General features: G+C 37.8%; 1 protein-coding gene and 1 pseudogene across 2 annotated transcripts in view; one reads left to right on the top strand and one right to left on the bottom strand.

The window, feature by feature from the left end:
- GPC3 (glypican 3) overlaps positions 1–24537 on the bottom strand; it is a 341076-nt gene that overhangs the window by 64476 nt on the left and 252063 nt on the right. The window lies entirely within an intron of this gene.
- On the top strand, positions 413–6154 carry LOC311615400 (acidic leucine-rich nuclear phosphoprotein 32 family member A-like; annotated as a pseudogene). Its single transcript has 2 exons — positions 413–467; positions 5390–6154. The product of its transcript is annotated as an acidic leucine-rich nuclear phosphoprotein 32 family member A-like (transcript).

Raw genomic sequence — 24537 nt, 5'->3', positions numbered from 1 at the left:
ATAGATTATATTTTGCTTTTCTCAACACTGCCATGCCTTGAACAAACATTCCTTTTCAGAGAGTGCCATACTGAGGGGCCCAGTACTAAGAACTTCGTCTGTAGTGCTATCTGATGATGTCCCCTCCCCCCATCCCATCAGAAGCTGTGTTGGAATCTCCATGCAGAATTTTCTTGCCTTGGCTGCCAGAAATTCCAAATAAATAACCTAAAATCCGCTTTAGAAAATAGTGGGGGGAAGTGGCTTGGAACATGCTCCATTTATACTAACTAAACATTTTAGCCAATGTTTCCAGTGTCAGACCCAATAAGTCAATGAGATGCAATGGGATGCTAGTTGTCGATTTGTGTGGGGTTTTTTTTTCCTTTTTCAATTCTAGACATCTTGGAATCTATGCCATTGATATTACAACATGAAAGTTATTATTGTGACTAACACAGACAGAATTACCTGCTGCTACATTCCAGGTATGTTTATGTATTACCCTGTCTGACCTGTCTCCTTCCTTCAGCTGTCTCAGTGGTGGGAGGGAGGAGATGGGGATTTACCCCCTTCTCTTAATTTTCTCTAACAACTGTGATGCCAAATGCAATTATTTGTGGAGGAATCTGCTGTATATACGGATGAAAGGGGCACATGCAAGTCTTCAACAAGAAAGGGAAATACCGGCTATGTGTTTGTTCCGAAAGTCTGCCAACTCTGGTCAACTCTGCCCAAGGCCCCCTGTGCAGATATTAACAAGCTGAACACAATATGACTTTAGGAATGCAAAGGGGAAAAAAACTGTTTAACAGTTGAAAAATCTCCTCCTCAATCTGAGGTCAACCAGCTAATAAAAAAGCTTCAAAAACTTCTGAAAACCGATGAATAAGCCCCAGATGTTCCCGTTCTCAGCTGAACTTTCCAGCAACTTATTTCTAACCTCTGTTTTTTCACAAGTAAAACTATTGCAATCTTTGGTGCTTCCCTATCTGTTTCCAAAGAAAACTGACGCCAGTCAAATTCCTTCCCCCACCCACAGTAACTAGTTGTCCATACTGTTTTTCATCTCCTTTTCTGAAAAACAATTAGATTGGCAAGACCCCTCAGTGCAAGAGGGGGCACCTTTTTTCTATCAATGGCCACTGGCACACAGAGGGGGAAAAATCAATTGGGGCCACACACAAATCAGAAACCACTTGTTTTAGTTTCGTTTTTGTTTGCTTTTTGTAGAAGAAATATAAAATATTCACCTCGTCTCCTTAAAAAATCAGATTAGGGAAAGGGAAACTACATTCAATCTATATAATAAACAGTTAAGATACTCCAGGTCTCTGCTATAGGAAGTTTAGGGAATGAGGTGGTTAAGAAAAAAGATGTGAGGGAGGGGGGAAGAGAAAGATTGAGAAAATGAAATTTAAAAAATAAAAAAGTAAGGTAAGAAAGTGGCCAGGGGATGGTTAAAGAAGGAAGGAGAAAAACAGACACAAAGAGAAAGGAAAAGAGGGGAGAATACAGAGGAAGGCTGCAAGCGCCCTAGTTAATGTGTTAGTTGCAGTAAACAGTTTGTCCCACCCTGGTGCTCCCTGTACTTTGGTCATTAGAGTAAGTTATCATTGCCCTTTGAAATCCTTATTAGCTTTCTAGCAGTTTAGGGAAAGTCCTTTCTGTTCTGAGAAACAGCTGTTCTGCTTTGATTTTCAAACTTCAAAGCATTTTTTTGAAAAAAAAAGAATATTTTATCAAGAAAGGCTGAAGGTTTTACATGTGTGTAAAGGAATGACTGCAAGTTTCTGACATTGCAAAACTGTCAGATGGCTTTATCTGTGGCCTTTGAGAGATCAGGGCTGTCTTATTTCATAGAGCCTGAATGCTAGAATTAGCCTTTATTTAATTGATTTGAGAGTTCTTTCCCCTCAAAATCAAACTTACTTTGAAGGTTAGTTGGATCCTGATGTAGCAGACAATATAAAGTGGAGACCACATACACATACATTTCTTAAGGCAAAACAAACCCGCATTCACAGCTCTTTAATTACTATTAGTCTTCCATTAAAAGCTGAACTTCTGAATGTTTGGTGCTAGCAACCCACTAAGAAATTATTTTTAACCTGCAGTAGTACCGATTTTAGAGCTACTGTATGTGTTAGTGGGATTGTATTCTGCTGATGATGTAGTGAAGAAGACAAAATGGAACAGGAAAATGTCCATAGAAGGACAAATAAAATAATAAATGGTGGAGAACAAGGCAAAACCATATGATTACAGATTAAAATCACTGGCCTCTTGAGTTTGAAACAATGAAGGCGTATAGGGAAAATCAGAGAAGTGCACGCAATTGTGATGGATATGGTAACCACAAACTTAGGTCCTATAACACTAAAATTAGGGGGTAGGCCCTTAAACTTGAAAGAGATGATTTTAGGTTAGATGAAGGGAGGTCCTACTTCAAATATCAAATATTAAGCTTAAGTAATTCATTTCCCCAAGGCGTAGGGCAGGCGGAAAATAGCAATATATTTCAAAATGTTGGGTCATTTGTGAATGATGGATTAATATTGAATTATTCTCAGAAACTCAGAAAGTTGGGGGCCATCTCTCACTGTGCAAACTTTTCTTACTGTGCCTGCCTGTCAGCAAGAGTCCTGGGTGATGTGGGTCATGAGGCTGCCTCTGAGACCATCTTCTAAAGATCTTTGGTGTTGCCTTCAGAATTAAGGTAATAATTGTTGGGATATCAGGCTGAAATACTGGGTCAGGAGGTTATCAGGCAAGATGATACTCTTTCTGCCTCCTCTCAGGGTCTAGGTTACTTCTGAGATAGCCAATAGAGAAGGAAACAGCTCAGATGGGGGAGGATCTGAAGAAGTGTGAGAGCTTTGACTTGGTCCAGTGGCTTCAATCTGTTCTTACCTATCTCAAAATGTTTGCTGTTTGGTCTATTGTTTTTCTGATGTAAAACTTAATTTAAAAAAGTATTTGGGCAGAGTGCAGAGACTTAAAGAAAGGAAATGAAAGTTATAATATTGCTCATGTCTTAATATATATTTTTACAGACTTTCTCCCCATACATATGTATATACATGTGCTAACTTTTGTAAAACTGAATTGTACTTTAATATTGTCTCATAACCTCCTTTTTAACTTAACACTATATCATAGGAATCTTTCTTTGTACAACAGTATTTAAAAATATTTTAAAATTATTTTTATTTTTAATTTATGTTGAGTGGAATATTCTGCATCCATTAAAATATTTTGAGGTGAATATAGTCAATAAAAATATTTCTGATGGCTGCAGATTATTTCATTGTATGGAAATAGAATAGTTCACATAAATGTCCTATTGATAGATATTTGGGTTGCTCTTATGACAATGCCACTGAAATATCCTTAGTCATACAACTTTGTGGATTGCCATAGTCTTGCCTTAGGAGAAACTTCTAGCATAAGAGCTGCTAGTTCCAGGCTACTTCAAGTGACCTCCTAGATAATTAGATTGTCTTAATGCTTCTTCATCCCTCAACAGAGTAGAAGAAAGGTCATAGAATTTAGAGTAAGTTCAACCTTTCAGTCACTTACAATCTGAATGTCAGTTTTATTCATCCCATGGCTGCTGGCACCAGTTTTCTCTGGCACCCAGGACGCAGGCCTTTGCTCTGGCTGCCGTCTTCCATTTTCTTTCCAGCTGGCCGGAGTCTTAGGTCTTCTCTGTTCTGGCTGGAGCAACACTCCACTCCACTCCCCACCCTCCCCCTCACACCAGGTGTCCTGCTCCACCTAGCCGCTCTGTGCCTGTGTATGCAAATTAACCCACCATCTTTGTTGGGTTAATTTGCATGTTCACTCCTGATTGGCTGGTGAGTGTCATGGAGGTATGGTCAACTTGCATATTTCTTTTTTATTAGTGTAGAATAATGATAGCTAGGTCACAGGACAGTAATGAAAAATAAATATAGTAATGTAAACAAAAGGTCCTCATAAACTTTAAAACACTTAAATGCAGAGATTGTATTCTTTTTAACATCTTAATGTTAAGAATTCAGAGGCAGTTTTAGTGGATCCAGTATGCCATATTCCATACACTGAGAGGGTCCCAAGAAGTCTCTGAGAGCTTGTTACCATCTAGAATAACATTTCTGAGTCCCCAGACCTGAATCACCTGCCTAGAGGGTGAGGGGGGCACTTTAACCTACCAAATGTCTAGCTGCCATGTACTAGATGGCATTTGGCTCCCCAAGTTTCATGCTACATGGCATTCACCTGTTTTTCATTGACTGTTTTACCAGGGAGGAAAGTTTATCATGTTCTCTTCCTCATTTGGCCCTCTATAAATATACCCAGTTTGTGTGGGCCTGAATTGAACACTCTGGCAAGAAACCAATGTTCTCAGGAAGAAAGAGATAATTTGCATTACAACACAAATTGCATATTCCCTTCCAAACGTCTGGTGCTTTTGCTTAAAAAAAGGGGGGGTGTGTGGAGGGTTGCTGTTCCTCATCATTTGCCAAAAGCATTTATAGATTTTTTTTTTTAATCCAGAAGGAAGCACAGAGCAAGAATGGTGCTCTTTTATATGATATTTTGAAATACCAAGTATAGTACCAGCACCCAGCAAGTGCTCAATAAATGCTATTTGGTCTTGATCTCTGTCTTTCTCCAGGTTATTTTTTATTGAACTTATTGGGGTGAGACTAGTTCGTAAAACCATACAGATTTCAAATGTACAGCTCAACAAAGCATTGTCTGCACACTGTATCATGCACCCATCACCCCAAGCAAAGTCTCTTTCCATCCTCATTGCCCACCTCCACCTACCTTCCCCCTTCCTGCTATCATCATCATCATCATCATCATCATCATCTCTCTCTCTCTCTCTCTCTCTCTCTCTCTCTCTCTCTCTCTCTCTCTCTCTCTCTCTCTCCATTCACCTTCTAACCCCAAAACCCTCCCCTCTGACAGCTGTCAGTCTGTTCCATGTATCCATGCTTCTGTTTCTACTTTGTTCATTAGATTCCACATATAAGTTAAATCAGATGGTATTTGTCTTTTTATACTTTCCATTGAGGACAGAATAACTAAGGGAATAGAGAAAATAAACCTATGAAAGAAATTATCAAATTATGTGGAAGACAAGAGTGGGTAAGAGAACAAATGAGAGAGGACTTGTGGGGAAAGAAATACCTCTCCCGCACAAAAGGTTACATGGCATAGGTGGGAGGAAAAAATGTAAGGGGCTTATAAAAGGAAGGCAACAAGTATTTTTGTGGCAGAGACAAAATTACATACATGATTCGATTTAAGAAAAATATAGGCTTGAGAACCGAGCGGAGTTGATTGAGCCTTCAAAGTCCTAAATCACGCGGCCATGGGTTCGAGGTCTATTGATTGAATTCGGCTGGTGTGGGAGCCTCTGGAGAGAGAGAGAGAGCTAGAGCTAGAGATGACAAACAGATTCACTTAGAGCTGCGGAACAGGATGCCCTCTGATGTGAAAGAGCTTGTCCTAGACAACTGTCTGTCTTATGAAGGCAAAATAGAAGGTCTCTCAGATGAATTAGAAGGACTGGAGTTCTTAAGTACAATCAAAGTAGGCCTCACCTCAGTCGCAAACTTACCAAAGTTAAACGTAAGATGCTTGAACTAAGCAATAACAGAATCTCAGGGGGCCTGGAAGTATTGGCAGAAAAGTGTCCAAACCTCAAGCATTAAACTTAAATGGCAACAAAATTAAAGACCTCAGCTCAATGGAGCCACTGAAAAAATTAGAAAACCTCAAGAACTTAGACATTTTCAATTGTAAGGTAACCAACCTGAACCACTACTGAGAAAACGTGTTCAAGCTCCTCCTACAAATTACATATCTCGATGGCTATGACAAGACCACAAGGAGGCCCCTGATTCCATGCCAAGGGCTATGTAGAGGGCCTAGAAGTGAAGGAAGAGGAGAAGGATGAGGAGGAAGAGGAAGAGTATAATGAGGATGCTCATATAGCGGAAGATGAAGAGGATGAAGAAGAAGAGGAAAAAGAGGTGAAGAGTGGAAAGGAAGAGGTGGATGAAGAAGATTTTAATGACTGGGAAGTAGACGATGAGGAAGATGAAGAAGAGTCTTCTTCTGGGAAGAAGAAGAAAAGGGTCAGAAGCAAAAACGAGAATCTGAAGAAGATGACTAAGTGGATAACCTGTTTTAAAAAATTCCTATTGTGATTTGACTGTTTTCACCTGTACCCTCCCAAATCCTGTCCCCTGAAACTCATTTCCCCCCCCTGATCGTAACGTTGCTGTGGGAAGGAGGGGGTGGAATAAAATACTATTTTTACTGCCAAAGAAAAATATAAATATAAATCACGTTGGAAACTGTAGTGCTAGAAGAAAACAAAGACATAAAAAAAAAAAGATTGCGGTTTTCTATATGTCAAGGGCAGTGAGTATCTCATTGGTTTTTCTAATCCCTGTGTTCAACAGGGGATTGATGGTGAAGTAAGGCAGGCCTGGACTAGGGTGATGGCATAGGGATAGAAAGGATTTCAAAGAATGCTACAAATAATGACCTTAAGGCACTTGATGATTGACTGGCTACAGGATGAGAGTCCCAGACTAGCAATGCCAGAGGAATAGTAATAACAAAATGAAGTAGCACACAGTAGGTTCAAGAAATAGGCTGAAAGTAGATAAGATCACAGAACCATCTGTCCTTAGTCATAGAAACAATTTCCTGGGGGAAAGCATGAGAAATTTGTGTAAATAGGATAGGTGTGCTAACGATTTTGATTACTTCATTCACACTTATAACTCTCAAATAAGAATGTTTCTCAATGTCTAGCTACCTATACCTGAAGCATGAGTTACTATAGGACTTTAGGACCCAGAGAAACTGGAATTTAGAAATAAAGTGGTCCATGAATTACTATTTCATCTCAGCTCTTCAAGCTTCAACAAGCTGATCTTTGAATTTAAAGGAAACTGCCAAGAAAATGAAAGTTCCTATTTTTCAGGCTTTGACAGATAAAGTAGGTTTTGCAATGCTGCCCAATACTGTATCTTACAGTGACAGAATAGGCAGAATGGGAAGGAGTAGGCCATTAACTGGAGTCTATGTCAAAAGTAATTCCACTGGATGAGAGCCATGGCATAGCTGCCAAGTGAAGGTCAGAAAAGAGAGGCAGAACAAGAAGAGAGTTCATGAATTTACCAGATCTTATCAAGTTGAAGATTTTTGAATGAATGGAATGAGGATTCACAGAAAAGTATGGTACAATCCTACCATGTTTCTCAAGATAGTGGAGGAAGAGAGTAAATCCTAAATGTTCTCTTCACAAGAAAGAAATGATAATTATATGACATGATGGAGCGTCAGCTAATGCTAAGGTAGGATTCATTTCATAATACATAAGTGTGTCAAATTAATATGTTTTATACCTTAAACTTCCACAATAATATATAATTACATTGCAATTAATTTGGAAAAGTAAATAAAATAAAATGAAATTTAAAAAGTAAAGGGAGGAACATTCTTGATGACTTTTGGCAGACAGAATATTTTATACATACTTTAAAGGCAAAACCCCAGTGTAATATTTTGTAATTTTTTTCTATAATTTTTAATGGTGAAAAGAATCCTCCTACTCTCTTGCTTTCGCTCTATATTTGCATATACATTTTCTCCCTAAATTCATGTCTGCTCCATGTGCAAAATACGTTCACCTTATCCCAACATCCCTAAGAAGTCTCAACCAATTACAGCATCAACTCTTAAATCTAAAAATCTCAACTAAATATCATTAGTTCAAAAGTCCCAAAAATCATAATATAAGTCTGGTGAGATGCTGGCTATGGTTCATTCTGGTCAAAATTTTCCTCCATCTCTGTACCTGTGAAACTAGAAAACAAGTTATCTGCTTCCAAAATACAATGGTGGGACAGGCATAGGATAACATTATAGATATTCTCTCTAAATTGGAGGAAAATAGCTAAGTCAAATATGGAACAGAATCCTTCATTTATTCTTGCAATAAGTAGTTATTGGTCATCTACTATATGCCAGGATGTGTACTTAAAGCAGAAGATACAACGATACTGGGGTGGACAAGACCCTATTCTTGTGGAAATGCTGTAAACAAGATTCAATGCTGTCTAAACAATGCACTTTATCTGCCTTCTTAGAAACTGCACTGACCAGCAAGAGTACAGGAGTGCTAAGATGGAGAGAAAGCATGTTGTTGAGTGCCAGCTAGACAGTCTTGGTGAAAGGCCAGGTCAGCTCATTGTCAGCACATGCTTGAGTAAAATTAAAATTAACAAGCAGGCTCCTATATATAAAATTCTTGGAGACCATTCTAGGGAAACAGCACAAACTATAAGTACCTGCTATAAATAGAAAAACACAGGAGTTGATAACAAATGGGAAAATGTGTTTTAAGAAGGTTGAAGAAGGCGAACAGTCACTGCTTCCCCCACCTCTTCTTTGTGAGACTGTCATGAAACACAGTAGTCTTTCCAGCACATCTAAGAACCCACAGTGGCAGCAGAAGAAAAACACTATAATCTCTCTTAATCTTTCTCACAGTTTTGGTAGTTTTTGAGACTTCAGTGAACAGATGGCACTCAATATTCAACAACCAAAGAGCCACTTTTAATTGGAAGCCTGACTCATAAAAGTGTGTAACAAATTGATTAAAAAGCAATAGTACATTCATCAGAGAGTCTAAATATTTCATTTTGAGGACTTCTACTTCAGGTTCAATGAGGAACAATCTCTAGAGATACTAGAATTTTCTTTTAATTTTCTACTGTGGGACCTGGATAAGGTACTCATTTGCTGTGAGAAGGTCACTCCGTGTCTCCTCTCCTGAGACCCAAACCACTGCATGCTATACCCCCTCCCGTGTCCTGGCTAACAGCCAAAGATAATTAGCCTGACTTTAGGACACAACCGTCCTCTTCCTCTCAACAGGTCCATAACCTTTTATGGAAAAGAAGGTTAATGAATGTTAATAGTAAGCTATACTTCTTTGTTTCATAAACCCTGTCAAGTTTAACTGGACTCCTTGCCTCCAATTTCTGATCTCTAAACCACCTTTTATGCTCCTGGCAGAGTTAACATCATAAAACACTGATCTAACTATGCCATGCTTTTGCTCCAATCCCTTCAGTAGCTCTCCACTACTAACAGAATCAAGTTCAGATTCTTTATTTTATTATTCGTTGCCCTCCCATATTTTATACCACCTTTTCAATCTCATCCTTCACTGCCCATGTCCTGTTCCACTCTGCCCTGGGCTGTGAGCTCTCCAGCCACATAAGGCTATGATGTACTTTCATGTCTTTGTGCCACTGTTCATTCCAAATTCCTCTGCCAGGAAGATCCTTCCTTCCAGTCTCTATCTGTCAAAATTCTCATCTTTCAAAGCCTGGCTTAAAGGCTACCTATTTTTGAAGTCTTGTTTAATTCCCTTGGTAGGAATTAATCCCTCCCTTTTCTGGGCTAGCATAGTACTTGGTTTAAATTTCTCTTTAGGTACTTAAACTATGCCTTGGGTTACAGTTATGTAGGTATGTTTTCATCACCCTCCATAAAAGCAAAAATTATGTTTAAGTTATCTCTGTATCCATGTCCACAGTCCCTACTCCCAGTGCTTGTCACAAGGAGCTGCTAAATATTGAACAAATCAATTCAAATGGTAATAATATATGTTATGTGATTATAATTATGCATAAGGGGTTTTTCCATGTCTTTATCAACAGAATCCACTAAACTTGGCACTACACGTCTCATGGGCATTTAATAAATGGCTTCAAAATAAAAGGTGAGGATATATAAATATATTTTAAATTTTAATTTATTTTTTGCCTACTGAGTTTCATTTTGAGAATCTTGCAAGTAGTCATGGTTTAAGTGACTTCCAGGAACAACCATCACGAACAAAAGCAATTCAACACATAGAAGCTCAAAGGTGAGCTCCATTTCAGCATCTTATAATTTGTACAGATTGCAATTACTGATCAATCAATTTGACATAGCATTCTCTAAAAAAAGAAATCAGCAGTAAGAAAACTGCTTCCCAAAGGGGCACCCTTATTATATATTGGGTCTGGTGAACAAAGGTAACATCGGCACTAGGTTCTGGTCTAGAGATATTTCCACCTCTCAAATGCGCTTGGCTTAATCTTTTGTATTAGCTCATTAATGAGTCTGGATTCCTCCCCCGTTTTCCATGGTATATTATCAGGCAGGAACAAAGGCTCAGGCAACAAGGGTCAACTTTAGCTTTTCTTTTTCTTTTTTTCTGGACAAGTAGTTTCTGATCCCAGACTTTGGATAACAAATTCCATAGTTCTTTTATAGTAGAGCTAATGGAATGGGTCTTCTGTGCCTACGGCTCTGCAATGCAAAATAGAGCTTTGGGAATTTGGGCCCAGGCAGTGTTCCTGGCATCTGTGACATCACCCCCAACAGCTGAGAGTGATGATGTCTCAGGAAAGTTCGTAGTCCCAAGCCCTATGAATTCTTTCTGCTCTGCCAGCATGTGCAACACACACATACATTCATGAACATATTATACACCACTCAAAATCATTCTAAATACCTCCTTTGAGACATCTGCCAATAAGGATATCATGTCAGCCAGGTTTTAAATTTAGGAACCTCTCATCATCTTCAACCAGAGAGCAAAATGCAAACGGAATGCAGATTAACTTGTCCTGAACTTTATAGCTCTGAAGTCCCTTCATTTGATACTATCCTTCCATGAAAGGTCCTGGTGGGGTTGAAGATTAAAATGGGGCTCTGAATCATGTGTAAGATCTATAAGCTGTACTCTAAGGGCAGCCTGCCTATTTATAGATCCTCCACTTTAGGGCAGAGTTCAAACTTGAGAAAATCTGAAGAACTTCATTTAAACCCACAATCATATACAATCATATATATATATATATATATATATATATATATATATATATATATATATATGTCATTTATCATCTTCATTTTCCATTCAGTTACTTTAAGCCAAACTAAACTTTAAATAGTTCAAAAATCTGTTGAAGCTTAGCTAAATATATTTTTCCAAGAATCTTTAGCATTTAGATTATTATATTTAGAATTTTTAAATCATTTAAACAACAACCCAAACTAGAAAAGTTGTAATTTCTCCATTCCAGAAATTGGTAAACTGAGGGACGGAGAATCAAGTCACTTAAAAGGTCAATCCCGACTTCCCTTATGTTAACTCTTCCTACTATCATAATATGAAGCAAAAGAATAGGTATAAAAGGAGGAATTTAGCAAAAAAAAGGGAAAAAAACTCATGGACAAGGACAACAGTGTGGTGATCGCCATGGGGAGAGGCGTCAGAGGGAAGTGGAGGAGGAGATGGGGGGAATAAATGGTGATGACAGAGAATTGATTTGGGGTGGTGCACACACTATACAGTATAAAGATGATGTGTTGTGGAATTGTGCACCTGAAACCTGTATAATTTTGTTAACCAGTATCACCTCAATCCTATATAATAAAGTGCTAATATGCTAAATAGACCAAACAGCAGAACGACCATCCAGACAACCTTCCTAATGAAGCCAGGCCTACAAGGGCCGAGCCCCTTGCATAAATTTCATGAATTGGGCCTCTAGTAAATCTAAAAAAAAGAAAAAAATACAAATAAGATTTTAATATACCCTTAAAAATTGAGTGTCTTCTACATGCATTATCTCTAACACTTGTACTAATCCTTCAAGATAAACTATACTAACGATTATGAAACTTGAGTACAGGGAGGTTAAATAATCTCTTCTGAAACTAGGCACTACAAAGTGACATATTTTGGACCAAAACCCAGATCTACATTTGATTCTAGAGTTTTTGCACTTCCCCCCAAACTAGATTTTATTTTGCTGTGGTGCTCAGATTTCTCAGTATGGCTCTAAATAGTAAATCACACACCAAAAAGTCTTCACAACTAAAGCAGGTAATATTGGTTTAACAAAGACTGCTGTGGAGCAGTGAACATTGCAATCCCAAATAGATTTTTGAACATTTAAACAGGATACATAATATTTCTCTAGCCACTCACTCCCATGCCCCTGCCTGGCCCCACCCAACACACATGTACATATTTAACTATCTCTTCCCCCTACACTTCAATAATGGCCACAACATCAAAAGAGCTGCTAAGTTATATCTACATTTGAGAGATAGAGGCTGGTGGGTCAGTGAAGGTTTTATTGCTTCTCATTGCCGTTTCCATCATAACTAAAACAAATGTGCCTACTAGGTTGGGTTCCCTCACTGTATTTATAAAACAGTGTTTGTGAATCTACATGTAATACATTTATCCCTGTAACATCTTTAAAAAATATGTTTTTATTGATTTTAGAGAGAGAGGGAGGGGTAGGGAAGGAAAAAGAGGGAGAGAGAGAGAGAGAAACATCAATGTGAAACATTGATCTGCTGCCCCCTGCATGTCCCCAACTAGGGATTGAGCCCAAAACCCAGGTATGTACCCTGACCAGGAATTGAACCAGTGATCTTTTGGTGCATGGGACAACACTCAACCAATTGAGCCACACCAACCAGCTTTATCCCTATACCATTTCACTTTGTTAGCTTTCTCTGCTATTTCAGTCTACTTAGATATTTTTAGCTACTGTTTGTATTATCTATAAATTAGAGGCCTAATGCACAAAATTTGACAAGAATAGTCCTTCCTTGAATGTTCTACCAAGCTTTCAAGGATTCTTAATTTCATTAAAGTAGAAACTCATAAACTTAAAAAAAAAAAATAGTAGACCTTCCTTCCCCCGGCTTCTGGCAGGCTCTGGCTTCCCTTGCAGCCACGCTTTCATCTGGAAGGCTGTCTGGTCTAATTAGCATATTACACTTTTATTATTATGGATTAGCTTAATCCCACCTAGCTTCGTGCCATCTCTAAATATTAAATGCATGCTTTCTCTGTCCTCAGTTGGGTCACTGGTAAAAACTTCAGGTAGTAAGGGTCAAGTACAAAGCAAACAACAAAAGCCTCTTTCCAGGCTGACATTGATATATTAAGAAAACACTCTTCAGGTATGATGTTTAATTAGCAACACTTTATCAAACCATATGATTATTTAGTCAACATTTCTTGCCACTTGTTGAAAAACGATCTTAGGAACATTTTTTAAATGCCTTGCTGCAACCTAGACATACCATGTCTGTGCCATACTTCTGGTTTAGTAAGATCAGGTGTGCATGGAAGTGAGACCTGGTACCTGATTTGTTTTGAGTGAGCCCTTAGTGACTTCTAGTAATTATCATGGTGACTTCTGAAAGCTCGTGCTCTCCAAGAATCTAGTCCAGAATTTTGCTAAGATGTGCAGCAGGATCCCTGACTTGTTTCCACAATCTAGCTTCTCCCCTTATTAAAGGTGAGGGTAGAAAGTGCCTGTCTCTACTCTTTTGGTTCTTTTATTTGTTGTGATGACTCAAAATTTTCTAACAGTGATATCATGATAATAAGAAGGTCCTTCAGTGAACTGCAAAGTAACTGATCTGAACTTAGGCCTCATTATTTATGATATACTGTAATAGTAATTTTCTTAGGTTCTTTGTTTGTTTTTTACAGTGAGGAAGCGAAGAGAGAGAGAGAGAGAGAGAGAGAGAGAGAGAGAGAGAGAGAGAGAGAGAGTTAGAAACACCGATGAGAGAGAAACATCGTCCAGATGCCTCTTACACACACCCCACATAGGATGTGCTTGGAACCAAGGTACATGCCCCCCAACCAGAATCAAACCTGGGACCCCTTAGTCCACAGGCCAACACTCCATCCACTAAGCCAAACCAGTCAGGGCTTCTTTGCTCTTATTAATTGTATGCCCATAATACAGAATAGATATTACTATGAAAAGTGATGACTTAACAAAATATGGGCTATGAAGAAAATATCTAACTCAACAGAATTAAACAAATAAGATAATACTTTAACCCTATTAAGAAATCCTAATAAAAGAGAAATATGCAAATTAACCATCACTCAGCTACACCGCTAACCACGCCCATAAGCTACACCCACAAGCCAATCAGGAGCAAATATGCAAATAAACCCAATCAAGATGGCTATGGCCACAGAGAGCAGGAAAGAGGCTTGGGTTTCCCTGGCAATGGAGGAAGCCAAGCTTTCCACCTTCCCTTGCTGGCCTAGGCCTCCACTCAAGGCTACAAAGTTTCAATTATAGAAGATACATAAATCCAAACAGAAATGGTGGCAGTCATGGAGCTGGTAGGGGAACAGTTAGGCATCAATAAGGCTGGCAGGGAAGTGGTTAGGGGGTGATCAGGTTGGCAGGCAGAAGCGATTAGTGGCAATCAGGAAGGCAGGCAAGTGAGCAGTTGGGAGCCAGCAGTCCTGGATTGTGAGAGGGATGTCTGTGGGATCGGGCCTAAACAGGTAGTTGGACATCCCTCAAGGGGTCCCAGATTGAAGAGGGTGAAGGCTGGGCTGAGGCAACCCCCCCCCAAGTACACAAATTTTATGCACCAGGCCTCTAGTTATCCAATAAAATCCAATAATGATGTAATTTCCATTTTGAACATTGATTAGAACTCTGCTGGAAATATTCTGCTTAACTGTCACTATACAAAATCACTGTGGTTGCTAAGGCAGCCATATAGTTAAGGATACAGAATTGATTCCATTGTTAATATTTTACTTTTACTAAGTACTAATATTGAGCCTATACAGAATATGGAAACATTCCTGATTATGTGTCAAATAGTTTGCAGTTGAAGATTAAGTATCAAATAACCATGCGCATACAAGATAGAGGCCATTTAATTGAGCTTATTTACACAGGACTGCCATCCAGGGACAAAATTATTTGTTCTGTAGAGACAAGCTAATTTAAAACAAATTGCTCAGTACTTATTTCCATTGGACTTTGTCAGAATCCTAATGACTTTGGCAAAGAAAATTTAGGTGTCGGTCTGCAATGTCAAATAAGACACTTTTGGCTCATTAGTACAGGAACATAGGCCCTAAAAAATCACGTTGGAACATCACTTCCAATAGGACTAGACCAAGCCATTAACACTCTTCCATTTGGTCACCATTTTAAGCAACAGTTCATTTTAGGAGGTGGCTGATGGGAATTGAAAGGCATTCTGTGACTGCCTTGTGTATTGTAGATATTTAGTATATTCACTGAATGAATGCTCAAATGAAAAAAATAACTCATATGAGATTAAATCTTAAATGTTAGCCTTAAGGGCACCCTGAGATTTTTATTCTTTTAGCAGTTGGAACCCTTTGTTTAAATGTAATCTTACTCAAAAGACTGATATGTAAAGCAAACTTTAAAAATATAGCTCCTTTGGATAAAATAGGAATGGGGGACTAAGAACAACCCCATAGCACCTCTCCCACAGCACTACTCCCTATGAAACATATTCTGAATATGCTGCCTAAACAACTGAGCTAATGGGTACATAAGCCCACTGACTAATATGATGCTAATTTTGCCATACTGGAAGGAGGGAGAAGGCACTAGATAAATTATTACAGGTTTCCCAAGAAGGTGGAGGAGTTGAAATCCAGAACATGAGAATGAAAGGATGACTGTTCCTAAGGATGGATAAGAGCCTAAGTCCAAATATGAGTGGGTATAAGTCCATGAGCAACAGGTCCTGCTGACACTGCCTGCTTTTGGTTCAGTGATCCCAGCAGATACCTCCCCCCACTACCACCCTGTAACCTGTGTGCAACAACTGTTCAATGGGTTTAATGAGGCTAAAAGCACTAAGGTGTACTTGTTATAACCAAACACTAGTTAATATCCATAACAACAGGTAAATAATTAACAAGATCTTGGCTCATGTGGTATTGTTTTTGTTCCTAATATGAACTGCTTAAGGATGGGCTTCTGCTATGGTTGGGAGTACTGTATAAGAAAATGTGGAAGCACAATAATGGCACTACAGAATATCAATCTGTTCATTTCCCAGTCCCAGCTTTGTTACATACTGGCAATTTGACTTTGGGCAAGTCATTTCACTCTCTTGGCTATAATCTCCTCATCTGTAAAACTAGAGGGTTGGACCTTCTACCACCTAAAGGATCCTTCTAACTATAATTCTGTACTTATGTAACCCTGCTCATTAGTACAGAAATTGGTTAATATTGAATGTGAAACATGCCTTAAATTGAATCTAAATTCAGAAATAAATTGAACAAAGGTTGAGTTCCTCAAATGAATTGATCAATAAAATTTTGTATATATTGAGCACCTACTCTATATATGTTAGGTACTATAAGAAACAGAAAATTATATGCATGATCCTAGATTTAAGGAACTGACATTCCAGAAGCAAGATACATATTCATAAATATATATAGATGAAAAGTTATTTCTGAATTCCTTAAATAGTATTTGAAAATAGATATAACAATATAGTGCTTATAGTAAAGGTTTATGGAGGTAAAGAGCAACCATTTGTAACCATTTATTTCAAAATATAGTGTTACATTTTACCAGTAACTAAATGTAAATAAAATATGAAACCCTGTGGCTTTCAGAGATATTTTGGAAATATATTTCTAACGATAAATCTGATAGCCTTTACAGTTTAATAGAATTGCCTTTTCACATGTAGAATTTGTATTACCATAGCTAACACTTCCCATAATTCTAACTAAAAAAACAACAAAAATTCATGAAAGTACAATAAAAAAAGACAATATATTTCTTTTCATTGTTAAATCAATATTATCCCAACAGTGTTATCAACTGCATTTTAGCTCAGCATTCTTGACTCTATTATTTTTGAAAAATTGTAAATATGCAAGCAGTAAGATACATGACCCAATTTAAATATCTTTAATCTTTTATATTCCAAATATAGAAAAGAGTTCATTTCAAAAGAATTTAATATGAAATGCTTGGGAATACTTCTTGATGTAGTGTTGTTAAACTGCATATAGTAATTAAGATATTAAAAACATATGCTCCCCCAAACCACCAGACATTGTAACTATTTTTCAGGCTATTAAGCAAAATGACAGAAGATTTTTTTTATGATAAATGTGTTTTGAGGGAGAAGAAAAATGGTGGCGAATTAGACAGATGGGTCCTGAGCCTGGTCCTGGAACAGAAAGAAAAAACGGCTGAGGGTTGCACGGGGAGTATTTGTTGGCGAGTTAAAGAAAAACTATACTCCAGGAGAAGGTGGAGGACTCTTGGATGGGGTTCCCCTGACGGGACAGCCCCTACTGCTGCTAGGTCCCCTCTCAGAGCTATGGGCTCAGACGTGGAGACCACGCCACCTTGAAGGAGAAAGTGGATGTTATTGGAAGCTTGAAAATCTATAACTGCGGCAACTACTGAACAGTTGCGAGCCCCAGGAAATTGGTCCCCAATTGGCGCAAACATATGGATTCAGAGGAGCTCTATACTCCACCCCAGAAAGGTCAGATTTCACCTGGGATAAGGAGAGAGAGAACTACATAACCAGACATCTGGAGAAGAGAGACCATGGGGAGACAAAGATCATATACCATGACCAAGTAGGATTTATCCTGGGGATGCAAGGATGGTACAATATCTGTGAATCAATAAAAGTGATATATTGCATAAACAAATTAAGACATAAAAATCACATAGTCATATCAATTGATTCAGAAAAAGCATTTGAAAAAATCCAATACCCTTTCTTGATAAAAACTCTCAACTAGGTGGGAATAGAAGGATCATAACTCAACATAATAAAAACCATATATGATAAACCCAAAGCTAACATCATACTCAAATGGGAAAAAACTAAAACCATTTCCCCTAAGAACAGGAACAAGACAGGGATGCCCACTCTCACCTGTTTGACATAGCATTGGAAGTATTAGCCATTGCAATTGGACAAGAAGAAGAAATAAAAGGCATCCAAATTGGAAAACAAGAAGTAAAGCTGTCCTTATTTGCAGATGACATGATATTGTACATAAAAATCCTGAAAGACTCCATCAAAAAACTAACAGAGTTAGTAATAAATGGTACATCTACACAATTGAATTCTATGCTGTCATAAAAAGAAGGAATTCTTACTATTTGCAGCAACCTGGATAAAACTGGAGAACATTATGCTAAGTGAACTAAGCCAATGAAAGAAAAATACCACATGATCTCACTCATTTGTGGATAATAAAGAACATTATAAATTGATGAACAAAAAGATAGATATAGAGGCAATAAAGCATCAAACTGACTGTCAAATTACAGCTGGAAGGTTAGGGAGAGTTGGGGGTGATAAGAGATCAACTGAAGGACTTCCATGCATGCATATAAGCATAAGCAATGGATGCGAAACTCTAGGGGGTGAGGGCATGTATGGGAGTGGAATGAGGGGGAGCAATGGTAAGTTATGTGTACATATAATACCTTAATAAAAAATGGGAGAAAAAAAGAATTTTCCTAAATCACTCCTGGGAAAATTCCTTTTAAGTATAAAATCAATCAATCAATCAATCAATCAATAAATAAATACATATTAAAACAAATGTGTTTTTTAATGTATCAACTAATTCCCTTTTACTTCATAAAATAATGTTTAGCTCCAAAGAATCTAAGTCTGGTATTTGAAGACTAACACACATTGTCCTTTTGAAATTCAAACATCATTCATTGGCTCTTGTTAACATGTCATTGTTTCTCTCTCTATCTCTTTCTCTCTCTCTCTCTCTCTCTCTCTCTCTCTCTCTCTCTCTCTCTCTCTGTCTCTCTCTGTCTGTCTCTCTCCACACACACACACACACACACACACACACACACACACACATTCTGGCTCCATATGGAAATGGCAATAATTTGAGTTCTGCCATGCTATTCATATATGAAGAAGCATGACAAGACATTTTTCTTTCATTTAAAAATTTTATATCGGTGTTGGCTTTCCTAACAACCATTGGACCAGAGAAGTGTTTTATGAATCTCACTGGTGTTATTGTAAGAAGACTATGAAATAATTTATTCAGAGTTATATTCTATCATGCCTGAGATTTGTTTAAAGTTTTTCTTTTTAATCACATACTAAGGAATGTCTTAGGTACTTCTCTGGCAACCTTACTAATTAACTTATTAAAAATTTAGCTTTCTGAAGTAGCCTGTCAAGAATCTTAAAAATACTTTTCAGGTGTTTACGAAGGGGAATGAAGTGAAGATATTTCACTTCGACATTTTAAAATTTTCTTTTATCATTTAACATCATTCTATGAATTAGAGATAGCAAATAGAAAGATTGTATGCTATCTATAACTCAAACCTATGCTACAAAGTACCTCAGTTTCTATACTATACAGTGTGGTAGTTATCTAAGGACCTTCAATTGAGATTTGATAAACAACATGCTTGTTCTTTCTTTGCTTCTGATTTTAGAACTTTAGACCACAGAAATTACCATAGTAAGGACTTAGAAATCTTTAGACAAATCAATGAGTTTCTGTAAGGTGTGCTTCTGCATATCTTTTATATATGGATCTTGCTTACCATAACAAGGTGTGCCATGTCTTTTTAGAAGTAGAAGGAAAGAGCACAACACACTGAAATCAGTAGCCCTCGATTGTAAGTCTAGTTCTACCACTTACTTCATGTAGGTCACTTAGCCTTCTAGTGCCCACAGTTTTTCACTGGGCAAATATAGGTAATAACACCTGTTTCTCTGAGCCATTATGAAGGTAAATTTTTCTAAGATACATGAAAGAGCTTTACAAACTGAAGTGTGCTATGCAAATGCATGGCAGAATTATTATCATTCATATGGAGTCACATGACTAACTAGATCTAACTCTGGTGTAGGGAAACTTAGGGGTGATAAATATAAAAGTGTTTTATAGTTTAATATTTTCATAGCCTAATGAGAACAAGGTGGAAAAACAAGAACTGGTTGAGGGGAAGGGCAAATGTAAGTTCCATCTCCCAGGTTGGAAGACTGGTGGGAAGGGAACAATCTCTGAAAAGATAAGAAGTTATCAAGTAGAAAAGAGTGATCTGGGAATAGGGTATTTTCAAAAAAGTGGCAGAGCAGAGAATAAGGTCACAAAACTTGTTCACAAGATGATGCTGGGTTAAAGCCAGACCTTGAACCACAAATCAGGAAATCACACAACTGGAAGGAATCTTAAGATGCCATCTCGTCTACTCCTCCCACCATTCAGCAGGATATGTCAACCATTCCAAACAGATAAGACATTATCAAACTTTGAATGAAAAACTCTGACACTAAATGGGCAGGTATTGACTGTTCTGGCTTCAACTGTTTACAATGGGCAAGAAAACAATTTATGAAATTATATTTGAACCTGAAGTGAAACTGTGAAAAATAATAAACAGCTAGATTTCCTTGGGAGCAATAACGTCTATAACAGTTTTGGGACTGCTAAATTAGCACTAAGTACATAGCTAACATCAAGAGAGAGAAAATGTTACCAACAGAATAGGGTTAGAGGACAAATGGCCCCCAATGTGATCATTCTTGGTAATTGTGTCTATGCAGTAGCCTTGGAGCAGAACATAACTAAAACAAACTTTTTTTTAAATGACAAAACACACAATATGTTCCTACAAATTCCAGGGCTGACATTGAGAACTTTAAAGATTTCAATTCCTCTCCTAAAACAAGACAATAAATCTTCACACAAATTAGAAACTGAAAAGGAAATAAAAAGATCCTCATTTCCAGTCGTGGGAATGCTACAGATGAACTCTGGCTTGGAAGGAAGGGAAGACATTCCACACCTGCAGGCTTTCTCAGGAAAGGGGCTCTGGGCCTGACCCTGAACCTATCTCCTCAAGATTACACCATGGGACCGTCAATATGGAAATAATGTTACTTTATTCCCTTAGTGAGTATATTATTTCCAGTGCTATCAACAGCAATTATAACCTGAAAGGAGGCAGCTGAGAATTTCCATGGAAGAAAGTGAAGAGTTATTTTGAGATGTGCTTATAAATAGCCTAACTACAGTTCATTTTGATGGACAAACATGAGAATACATGAGAATGCCTCTGTATTTATAGATATGTATGTTGGAGCATCCTACTGTAGTTTAATACCAAACAAGGGGCTTAGAAAAAGAACATTAAATTCCTGGATTCACCACTCACTTACATGTGAACTTGGACAAGTTAACTTGATTCTACCTTCCCATCACTAAAACTTTAGGTCAATTTAGTCAGGCATTCAGTGAATCCAGATGTTTGGCAGTGTATAGGAAACAACATCTGGATTATTGATCAAATTTTCAACTGTACTGACTGGATGGTTTGGCAGTATGCTCACATAACTCTTAATAGCTTTCTGCCTCAGTTTATCTAGCTATAAAAAGAACAAACACTATTTATTATCAAACTCCCAGGGGGCAGTGAGGATAACATAATGCCCAATGGTAACAGTGAGTTCTTGAAAAGAATGATTCTGTGAAAGTGCTGTATGTTATAGATTCCAGGTTGGCTATTTTCCCCAACAAGTAGTTAGTCTTTTAGGACATAAAATTCGTTTGAAATATAGTCAAATGCTACACAAATATAAACATATTATCATTATCATCATCACCATCATCATCATAACATTCTTGTTTATGATCAAAAATTTTATTGAAGACCTGAATAAAGCCATGGAAAGCAACAAAGATGAGGGGGGGGGGAATCAATGTTTTAACCAATTTTAACAGCTCAACTTAAACAGGTAAAACCAGTCTATGGATGTGAAACAATTGGTTGCTTAATGGCTTTTATAAGGGAAAAAAAATATTCACATACTATTCACGGATGGAGGTAAGAGAAAGGAATTGTAAATTGTGACCTTTCCTACTATGATAATATATTTGTCCCTACCTAAAGTTGAGAAGTTTTTGTGGCTGGAAATTAGAGGAAAGGGATATAAGGAAACAATAAAAAGGAGAAAACAATAGGTGGATCAAAGAGATCTGCAATAATACAAAATTGGGGCAGCAAAATTAGGCTGGTAACAATACTGGAATTTTGCTCCCTTTCAAACTCAGGTTCAGCCTATAGAGAAAAAAAAAAAAAAAAATATATATATATATATATATATATATATATATATATATATATATATATATATATAAAGCCAGTGACCAAAATGATGTAACAACCAGAATGACCACAGCCCCTTGCCCAGGCTGGCCCTGCCCCCAACGGAGTTGTTAGGGGTGCCACTAGGCAACACAATAGGATGTGAGATTGATGGGGGAAAGTCGAAGAAATAGGGGGAAAGTCTTCAGGGTCTGCAGGGTTGGGGTGGTCAGTCTGGAGTAGGTTTGAAGTATTCTGGGGAAGGAAGAGGAAGATCTGATTGGAAATTGGCTCAGCACAGTACCTTTTTCATTGTGAACCAGGACAACACCAGCAGTGGACTGAATGGGCGATTGTTTCATGACTGTGTTTGGGACCTACATGTTCATGGCAGTGGCAGTACTTTCAAAACTTCACTGATTCCAAATAGTAAACAACTATAAATGTCAAAGAACAGAAAAATTCTCTCCAACTAGAGGCCCTGGACATTGCAATGCAACTGAAGGAAACACTACTTAAGGAGGATCTAGAAAAACCGGAAGTATGCAACCAGAGGATTATGGGATTGTGGAGGATGCCTGGGTGCCTACAGCTAGAATATGAGCCTGTTATTGCGCATGTACATAGTCAGCCTTATGGTCCTCAGTTTTGCAGTATTTGGATGTGACTCCTGGCGGGAAATTATTTCGAATGAGGTTTGCTGTTCCCTTGCAATGAGGAAGATCAGAATTAAAGGTTTCATATGTTACCTTGATTTGAAGCAGAGGAAAACGGGATAGTGATGAATAAGAAACTTTGGAGATAGTGAAGGGCAGTTTGTCCAGACTGTTGAGAGCTCAGAATTAGAGTTTAATTGGGATAGAAATCCTGGTAATACCACCGGATGCCTGAAATCTGAGCACTCTACTTTTAGGTTTTCCAGTTCAAAATTTTGGAGACTGTCTATTAAAACATTCCTGGTTGGAAAATGTTTGTACAGAAGCCCACAAGTATTAAGTATTTGCTGTGTTTACCATGCTTAGCTCTCTGTAAGGAATTTGAAATAATGTTAAATGACTCATGTTCTCAAGAAGCTTGAATTTTAAAATAAAAAAATATATAAATAGTAAAAAAAAAATTAAAAAGAAGCTTGAGTTTTAGGGGCAAATTTAGGAAAGCAGTTAGGGGCAATCAGGCAGGCAGGCAGAATAGTTAGGAGCCAGTAGTCCTGGATTTCGAGAGGGATGTCCAAAATATCCTGGATTGCAAAAGAATGTAGGCTGCCCTGAGGGAACCCCCCCCCTTCTCAAGTGCAGGAATTTCATGCACTGGGCCTCTAGTCCTGAATATAATCATCGTAACTGCCACTTATCATGTCAATACATGTTATATATTAAAAATATGTGTAACATAAAATATTATGTATTTAATTATATAATCATATATATTTTTTCTAATTCTTACAGTAACCTTGTTAAGGTATCTCTAAATACTACAGATGAGGAAACTAAAGCTCAGAGAAATTTGTGATTTGTGCAAGTTTATATACCTTGTAAGAGCCACAACTGAATTCAGGTCTATCAATCCAAAGTGCATGTTCTTTCGACTATATCACATGCTCTCCCATAGTATTAATATCAAACTTCTAACTAAGTGTTTTCAAAAGGGACTCACTATAAATATTTTAGTGAACATTGTATCATACAGAAAGCCATATCTGATGCAGCTTCCTCTTTTTCCCTGGTGTGTGTGTGGGGGGGTGTCCATCCACACGTGCTTGTCTAATCTTTCTTATGAATGCCACTCCCCTGCTTGTCTTTACCTACTCATTGTTAAGGGCAGATCTTAACACCTGCATCTATCTGGAGTCCTTACACTAACCTGGCCCAGCTTAGCACTCAGCAAACTGCCCAAAATTAAAGAGCAGCACTACTCTTCTGGCTCTTCATCATTTTTATTTATATTTGTTTATTTTTATGTAAGCACTTTCTATGCTGTGCTTCCCCTCCGAAGAAAACGGTGAAAACAGTTTTAGACTCCTGCAGAACCCTTAAACTCCAAAGAACCTGGCTGAACACATAGTGGGTATTCTTTAAGTTTGGTTCATCACACATCTCTGTTGACAGTATTCTTCAATTAGGATTATGGGAACAGTGATGGAACCTCAGATTTTGGCCTCACCAATGCTGGGGTCTAACCAATTGAGTGGAGCTTCCCAGATAAAATTGGTCTGAGGTAATTTGGAAATAATTCAGAGGACAAATACTGCCATTGTCCCCAGGTGAAAAGGTACCATGCCCTCAGTTCAGCCATTAGTGGTTTAAATTGTGCTCTGAACCCTTCGAAGATGCATTTTTAAATAATCATACTGTATTTAACCAGGCTTTATAGAACTTAGTGAGGTTGTGAGTTCATAGAAAAAATGGTTATGCAAATACTGCCATTATCATGTGCTCAGCAGCAGTAACAACTATTTATTATGTGCTCACTGAGTGCAGAGTTCTTTATTAGGCGCTGGAGGAGTCAC

This window comes from Pipistrellus hanaki (genome assembly GCF_964339955.1).
Source record: "Pipistrellus hanaki genome assembly, chromosome: X".
NCBI lineage: Eukaryota > Metazoa > Chordata > Mammalia > Chiroptera > Vespertilionidae > Pipistrellus > Pipistrellus hanaki.
Note: the sequence above shows the minus strand (reverse complement) of the source record. Positions and strands in the feature narration are given on the sequence as shown.